We start from the raw sequence: 8760 nt of genomic DNA on the forward strand, positions 1-8760 counted from the left end.
ATATTCCCAACTGGTACTGTCCAACTTGCAACATTAGAGGGATCCACTACAAGAGGTCACTTAAATTCCGGCGCCACATTACTGGCATCACTGGCGGGTGTCGCTATATATGTAGGTATGTATGGAGGAAGATAAAGTTTTTAAAAATTTTAATTTTCAAATTTTCGACACGTATTCTGGCCCTTATTCTGACGTCAACGTGCATGTACTTTTCAACGCCTCTTCTGACACGTTTTTCGATGGCTATACCTATTTCTGTACCGACAATACCTACAAAAAACAAAACTGCGGGCTTTCTTAGCGCATTTCTTTTCTTCTTGCATCTTTTCTCAAGCTCTCTTCTTCCTCACCTTTTACAGATCTGGTGCGAAACAAGCTGTTGGAAGTGCTAATCTTGCTTGTGGGTTAGCCCATAACACTAAGGTGAGATTGTTTTCATGTTTACTTGTAGATTTAGGGTTTAGGGTTTAGGGTTTAACTTTGTGTTTGTGTGTGCGTTTTTGCAGGTTCCAGAACGTTTACAACTTCTTTTTTTGCTCAAATAGAACAAATGTGAGTGCTCGAACCTTTAAATGCATATTAAATTTATTTAAATTAATTTGTATATTAATAAAAGAAAATTTTATGCTTTAAGCTTTGAATGCTTTAAACTTTCAATGCTTAAAAAGAAATTACTGTTTGTGATGTGAAATTTCATTTTGAATTATGATTTTTTTTTTTTGGTTTATGAAAAAATCTTGTTTTGAAGAAAATTCGTTTTTGAAACTATGCAATTGATGGGATTTATGTTTTAGGTTAAGTTTGTGTTATAAGTTAAGTTACGTCATCTTATATGTTAGGTTATGTTAAGTTAAATTACGTTAGGTTAGGTTATACGTTAAGTTAGGTTATCTTATACGTTAGGTTAGGTTAAGTTAAGCTACATTAGGTTAACCTACGTTAGGTTAGGTTAAGTTAAACTAAATTAGGTTAGGTTAGGTTAAGCTACGTTAGGTTAGGTTAGGTTAGGTTATCTTCGGCAATATATACGACAAGCCATAGAGCTTGCCCACAACGCATATTAAAAACAATACAATGGCAATCCGTTCGTCAATACGGCAAGCTATAAAGCTTACCCACAAGGCATATGCATTGTGAGCAAGTTCTATGGCTTTCCGTATTGCCAACGGCTCGCCATTGTGTTGTTTATATGTCCGTGAGCGGTTTTCAAGTCCTGAAATAGCTAAGCGACTCTGAAAATAACACCATGGAGAGCCGTTTGGCAGTATGGCAAGCCATAGAGCTTTCCCACAATGCATATGCGCTGTGGGAAAGCTCTATGGCTTGATGTATTGGCAAACAGCTTGCCATTGTGTTTTCTATATGTCTGCAAGCGGTTTTCAAATCCTAAAATAGCTAAGCGGCCCTAAAAATAATACAATGGTAAGCCTTTTGGCAATACGGCAAGCCATAGATCTTGCTTACAATGCATATGGATTGTGGGTAAGCTTTATGGCTTGCCGTATTGCCAAATGGCTCTCCATTGTGTTGTCTATATGTTTGCGAACGATTTTCAAGCGCTAAAATTTTCTCGTGTCCCTAAAAACAACACAATGGCGATCCGTCTGGCAATACGACAAGCCATAAAGCTTGCCCACAAGGCATATGAATTGAGGGCAAGCTCTATGGCTTGCCGTATTGCCAACAACTTGCTATTGTGTTGTTTTTATGTCCGCAAGCGGTTTTCAAGCCCTAAAATAGCTAAACAACCCTAAAAACAACACAATGGCAAGCTGTTTGGAAGTACGACAAGCCATTGAGTTTTCCCAGAATGCATATGCATTGTGTGCAAGCTCCATGGCTTGCCCTATTGCTAAAAGGCTAGCAATTGTGTTGTCTATATGTCGGCGAGCAATTTTCAAGCTTTAAAATTACCTCGCGGCCCTAAAAACAACACAGTGGAGATCCGTTTGGCAAAATATGCATTGTGGGCAAGCTCTATGGCTTTCCGTATTGCCAACGGCTGGCCATTACGTTTTCTATATGTTTGCGAGCGATTTTCAAGCGCTAAAATTGCTTTGTGTCCCTAAAAACAAGAGAATGGCGATCCGTTTCGCAATACGGCAAGCCAACAAGCTTGCCCACAAGGCATATGCATTGTGGGCAAGCTCTATGGCTTGCCATATTGCCAACAGCTTGCCATTGTGTTGTCTATATGTCTGTGTGAGCGGTTTAAAGGTCCTAAAATCACTTTGCAATCCTAAAAACAACACAATGGTGAGCCGTTTGTCAAATTGGCAAGCCATAGAGCTTATCGACATCGCATATGCATTGTGAGCAAGCTGTATGGCCTGCCGTTTTGCCAAATGCCTCACCATTGTGTTGTTTTTATGTTAGGTTAGGCTAGGTTAGGTTTAGGTTATAGGTTAGGTTTAGGTTATAGGTTAGGTTTAGGTTATAGGTTAGGTGAGATTATAGGTTAGGTTAGAGCTAGCGACAAATTAATAGTAGAAGAACGCAAATGGACTTCGAAGATGACTGGTGTACTTCTAAAAACGCAAACGGACTTCGGTTAGGTTAGGTTATAGGTTAGGTTTAGGTTATAAGTTAGGTTACGTTAAGTTAGGTTATGTTTAGGTTATATGTTAGGTTAGAGCTAGTGACAAATTAATAGTAGAAAAAATACAAACGGACTTCGAAGATGATTCATGTACTTCTAAAAATGCAAACGGACTAATTCGGTTAGGTTAGGTTTAGGTTATAAGTGAGGACTTCAAAAGTGCACACAGACTTCAAGAACCTTAATATATAGTCATTGACCAATAGAGACGAGATTATTACCCTGTGGTCTGAATCTCCGTGCACCTCTAGATCGAGGTGTGCGGAGATCGGGCCTGGCTAGAGAATGTGAGGTTGTTAGAGCTAGTAGCAAATAGTTGAAAGAACGCAATCGAACTTTAAAAGTGTACACAGACTTCAATAACTTTAATATATAGTCATGGACCAATAAAGACGAGATTATTACCCTGTGGTCCTAATCTCCGTGCACCTCTAGACTGAGGTGTGCGGGGATCGGGCCTAGCTAGAGAATGTGAGGTTGTCATGTATTGTCATGTACTTAGTAATGTGTAGTTATAACAAATAGTGTTTTAATTACTTGTTGCATCATTGGTAGATAAAGTATGGATGATAGGATGGCATGTTCTTGTGCGCATTGCAAGCATCAGATCTTTCAAAAACAAAAAATCTGCGACCAACACATACACAATCACGATCTCTTTCCGATAGAGCAACTACAAGACCCGCGTTATCGATCTCATGGTCTAGAGATTGAAGGTCAAACTCCGCAAGTAGATATTGCTCCAACTTCATCCCATACTAGATAATTTTCAAATGAGCAGCCATCGGCTGAGTGCTCCCAACTAATACCTGATGCGGCATTTCAAGAAGTAGAGATGGAGCAGATGTTGGACGCGTTCTTTGACATGGATTCCAACATAGAAGGTGACAACATTGAAGACGACACTGTGGACCAACCTCGGCCATCCCGTTTATATCGATGGCATGATATCAACGATAAAGAGGGAGAGATGATGCAAAGTCTTGCATGCATGTCGCTCTACACTGGTGCAAAAATCTCAGTTCTCCGTACCGCGTTGGCAATGCTTAATTTGCAGTTTCTCGGTTGGTCTGACGCCTCAGTTACAGAGATTTTCAGGTAAATACATTGTATCCTAAGCATGATTAAGTGAAAATTACATTTCATATAAAGTGATCAAAGGGATGACTTGTTCATGTAATGACAGGTTGCTCAATGAGCAAATCTTGTGAGAAGGGAATCACATGCCCTCTACTCGTCCAACCGCTAAAAGCTTCTTATTAATTTGGGCTTGGATTATCACAAAATACATGCATGTCCTAATGATTGCATACTTTTTTGCAATGAGTATGCAAACTTGGAACAATGTTTCAATTGTGGATCAAACAGGTACAAGAAGGACACACAAGGAAAATGTATCCGTGTAAAGGTCCTTCGACACTTTCCTATCATTCCAAGAATAAAGAGCATGTTCAGGTGCAAGTCCATAGCCACTTTGATGACATGGCACTCAAATACTAGATCGACAGATGATGTGATGCGGGTACCTGCTAACTCTTGTGCATGGAAGCACATAGAGAAAAGTTGGCCTATATTTAAGAACGAGCCTCGATGTATCCGCTTTGGTCTAGCAATGGACGGAGTAAACCCATTCGGATTACAGAGTTCATCATGGAGCACGTGGCCTATTTGTCTGGTCAATTATAATCTTCCACCATGGCTTCTATCAAGAAGGGCCATTTTTTGTTGTCATTGATCGTCCCAGGAAAGTACAAAGCAAAGAACATGGATGTCTATCTGACACCACTTATAGAAGAGCTCCAAATCTTGTGGACAGGAATCGATGTGGTTGATATGTCCCAACCAATCGGACGATGAAATGTATATGTGCAAGGCATTCTCATGTGGACCATGCACGGTTGGCTCGGGGGGATGACCATTCAATAGTCCCCTATATAACGTGCGTTCGTGGGGTATTAAAAAAACCCCTCTTTTAACATGTCTAAATGAATAAAATGACCCCTTATTTTATTGTATCTATGTTAAATTGCCTAAAATTTTTGCATTTAAAAACCCCTCCTTTCGAACTCACGTTATACATTAACATAATACATAGTGCACCCCTCGAGATGATTGGCCAGGCTTCGGTAAGTGCTCATGTAAGTGCCTTTAAAACCCTCACACACATGTGATTCCTAGCTATGCCAATGCTTTTACATTTTAATTTTGTGATGTTTCAGGCTTGAGTTACTTCGGCAATCATGCATGTCCGAAATGTGGTCCTTGACTTGGCTTCTGCTGCTTTGAGCATTTGAGCAAGACAGTTTATGCGGAGCATGGTAGATTTTTGCCTGAAGGACATGAGCTATGTGGACCAAACATATGCAAACATGACATGCATCCACTGAAAGCGAGCGATTGGAAAAACATGTGGCTAGAGAGGGGAGATTGGATGCCACCTGGAATGAAAAGACTTTTTATTTTCCATGAACTCCCTTACTGGAGTGACCTAGTGATTAATCATTTGCTCAACCCAATGCACATATTCAAGAATGTAGGGGAGATCATATGGAAAACCATCACTGGAAAAAGGGAGAGCAAGCCCCAAAGAGATGATCTACAGGTTGTGGTCGAATGCCAAAGATGTGGCCTCGATTTAAACCCAATGGAAAGTTTGCTATACCAAAAGGTCCATGGGTTATGAGTCGTGCATAAGAGCAACAAGTGAAGAAGACTATATCTTTATTCAAGACTCCCATAGGGTGCATGCGATGCTTGAAAACGGCTTTTACGAGGATGATAATCTCAGTGGTCTTAAGTTCCACGATTGACACAAACTTTTACAGTTAATCTTACCAATTTCCATGAAGGGTTGTTTGACAGATGACATTAGAAGAACAATCTACAAAATTAGTGAGTTGGTATGCTAGATCAGTTCAAAAGAGATAAGAGAAGACAACATCGATGCAGCACGCTTAAATGCTATTGAAGCAGTGTGCATGGTGGAGAAATACTTTCCAACAAACATTCTTACCATCCAAATGCATGTATTTGTGCATGTGGTCGATGAAGTTGTAGTTGCTGGGGTGGTCCACATCAGGTGGATGTTCTTCTTGGAGAGATTTATGAAGACTTTAAAGGGGTTTTGTTTGTCAAAGGGCTCGCCACGAGGGTAGCATGGCCGAAGGATGGCTTGTACAAGAGTCTCTTGTCCTCATCAGTGAATTTTTGGTCTTAAGTGATCCAAAGATGCCCCGAATGTGGACTACTGAGGTTAACGTCAAGTTGATAGGGGAAGAGCCGCAGGGACAAGGAATCGTTAGGAAGATGGATTTCACAATGCGAGAAAAGGTTATGAGATTTTGTCTTCTCAACTTAGACATCATGCAGAAGTGGCTAGAGAGGTACGAAGGGGAAAAGCAACAACGCTTGACAGATCGCCTTCAATTCAAGCGCAAGCATGCCACAAGAAACCTTCCTTTTCCACATCATCTTTGAAAATTGCATGACTTTCTAACTGGGCGGTGGTTAGATGCGACAATCTCAAAGGCAAAGAGGAATGGAGTGTTGATTACTGAAGAGGGAGAGGAGATGTCAAGGGGTTGCAATTGGCATGTATATTTCACAACTTCCTTTTTGAGCTCCACATGATCACATTGCTTTAATAAATTTTAGTCTGTTTCAATTTTGTGACTGCAGTATCACAAATATGGAGCTTTGTGGTCGCATGGGCAACACTTTAGAGTGCAACGGATCGACGAACAAAGGGTCACTTTCGACAATAGTGTTAGGGGGGGACGAGCTTCGTCCAAGAAAGTAGGAGTAGTGCAACAGGGATGAGAATACAGAGACTAGCTAGCTTGAATACTTTGGCTACATCCAAGACATCTTGAAGATTAGCTTTAGAAAGTTTGATATGTTTATCTTTGCTGTCAAGTGGTTCAAAGTTATTAGCAGTGGCCCTGATGCAACTATGCATAAAGACAAGAGTGGATTGATTCAAGTGAACTCTAGGCGGGTGTGGACAGATGCGCGGGATACATTCATACTTCCGCAGCATTGTGAACAAGTTTGTTCATACACGATCCACTATGGAAAAAAAATGATGAGAATGATCTATCTAAACCTTGCTGGCTCTATGTCGTTCAAGTTGCTCCACATAGCAAGCAAGTGTGTGAAGGATTGGACGTTGAGGTCGAAGAGGTGATTCATGAATAAAGCGCAGGACCGAGGGAAACTTTAGGTTTAGATTTTGAGGTGGATGTCAGCAGTGAGAAATTGTCTGAACCTAGAGATGAGGTGTCAAATACTGAAGCTGATGCGGAGAGCTATGAAGAAGTAGAGTTCGATGACAAAGATGCAGAAGTACAGATTGAGATAGACATCTTTGGTGTATCAAATCTCATAGAGGATAAGAGATTAACTAATGATTTTTACTAGGAACTCTTTTGTAAAACTCTTTTTATTAGTCTACAATACACTTTTAGATTCATTCATATGTGTAGTAGCTTCGTTGATTTGTTATTTGTATTGATTAAGCATTTTTTCTATAAAGTAACGTATTTTGTGGGTGTCGTTTGTGTATAAATAGCCATGGCCGATGACGATGAGCCATACTCTCCTAGTTTTAGTTTTCTTGTTACCCGATCGACATGTCACTCGAGCAGATGGGCTCGTTTTTGTCTCAGTTCACACCATAGCAAAACGCGATGGCACAACACCTTGGGGTAGCAGGTCCCTCTAGACCTACTACGACCAACCCTGCGCTCGAGACTAGTGTGGTCCCTACACCGAGTGGCCCCACACCTCAGTCTAGTGTGCCCCCTACGCCTAGGACTCGTGTGCCCCCTACACAAACGGGTGGTTCATCCTCGAGACGAGATAGACGTCGTTCTGGAGGCGGTGGTTGCTGTGGTAGTGGTTCTACCGATGTGTCCACACCACTGAGAGAGCGTCCACCACTCTCTTCAGTAGATAGTTCACCGATTGGCACACCACGTACACCTTGAGGATCACACGAGCATGATCCTAGCAAGGTGTATAAGAGAGCAGGGATGGGGCTGTTGTGGCGGATAGGGTCGGAAAGGCCATGCGACAGAGGATTCAATAGCTCTATACAATTCACTTTGGTCACTCTGTGATGGAGGTTTGGGATAGCCTCGATATTGAAAGAAAGAATTACATCGTCGAGGACATTCACAGAGAGTACAAGCCAACAGAGGGGTACAATCCAGTCTCGAATGGCTGTATTTTGAGCGTGGCAAAGTCCACAATGTCACACCATCGATCAGAAGCGAGAGACATGTACCATGATGACAGTCCCAACCGGCATGGTTGGACGCAGAGGAGTGGGTGGGGATTGCACGAGAGACAAAGAACGATCCTCAGAGATTTCAGCAGCAGAGAGATGCAGCCAGAGCACGTTTGGAGTCTGTTGAAGCGTCAAATCTTGAGAGTGGAGGCTACGATAAACTTTGACATGATTTTGTAAGTATTATACGTATGCTTCAAATTATGAAAAATATATATGTTATTTGAAGATTTATCTAATGATTAAACCATAATTTTGCAGGAAGTTGCCGTGAAGCGTCCTCCGACACGCCGAGAGGAGAAGTATGGGTATAAGCATGGACTTGTGGCCCTTTTGACCCAGCTGCAGGAGGAGGGAGAGGACGTTGACTAAGAGGCATTACCATGAGGGTCTTCTCACTCAGTGATCGTTTGCATATGTACAATTTTGTAGTGCAATTGTTTATGGTTTATGGTTATGTTTATGGTATGGATAGATGTTATGGTTAAAGATTTGGCAATCAAGTTAAGTTTATGGTTTTTCTATGATGGTATGGTAATCATGTGATGGTTATGGTTATGGTTATGGTTGTACAATGATGGTATGGTTATGGTCTGACAAGCAAGTTATGGTAATGGTTATGGTATGGAAAACATGTTATGTTTATGGTTTTGCAGTTTTTGACTCATGGTTTAATTATGATTATAAAATCTTTATGTCGCTATGCCATGATCAAGCTGTTGATTTTGTGGTTATGTTTTCCTTACAATCTTGCTAAGTGCCATACACTCGCTCTTTAGCGTCAGCTTGTAGGTGGAGTGCGGTTGCTTGTGCACTCTTCCTTTGGACAGAGAGGGCTGTTTTCTTTTGCTGCAATATATGTAGCATTTTT

General features: G+C 41.2%; 1 long non-coding RNA gene across 1 annotated transcript; it reads left to right on the forward strand.

Annotated features, from left to right (window-relative positions):
- The first annotated feature begins 356 nt into the window (after positions 1-356).
- LOC147429304 (uncharacterized) lies at positions 357-8367 on the forward strand. The gene is made up of 3 exons (XR_015185790.1): positions 357-423; positions 507-552; positions 8151-8367. It is a non-coding gene; the product is annotated as an uncharacterized LOC147429304 (long non-coding RNA).
- Positions 8368-8760: the final 393 nt, after the last annotated feature.

This window comes from Adiantum capillus-veneris, chromosome 22, assembly GCF_014529385.1.
Source record: "Adiantum capillus-veneris isolate H3 chromosome 22, ASM1452938v2, whole genome shotgun sequence".
Classification (NCBI taxonomy): Eukaryota; Viridiplantae; Streptophyta; class Polypodiopsida; order Polypodiales; family Pteridaceae; genus Adiantum; species Adiantum capillus-veneris.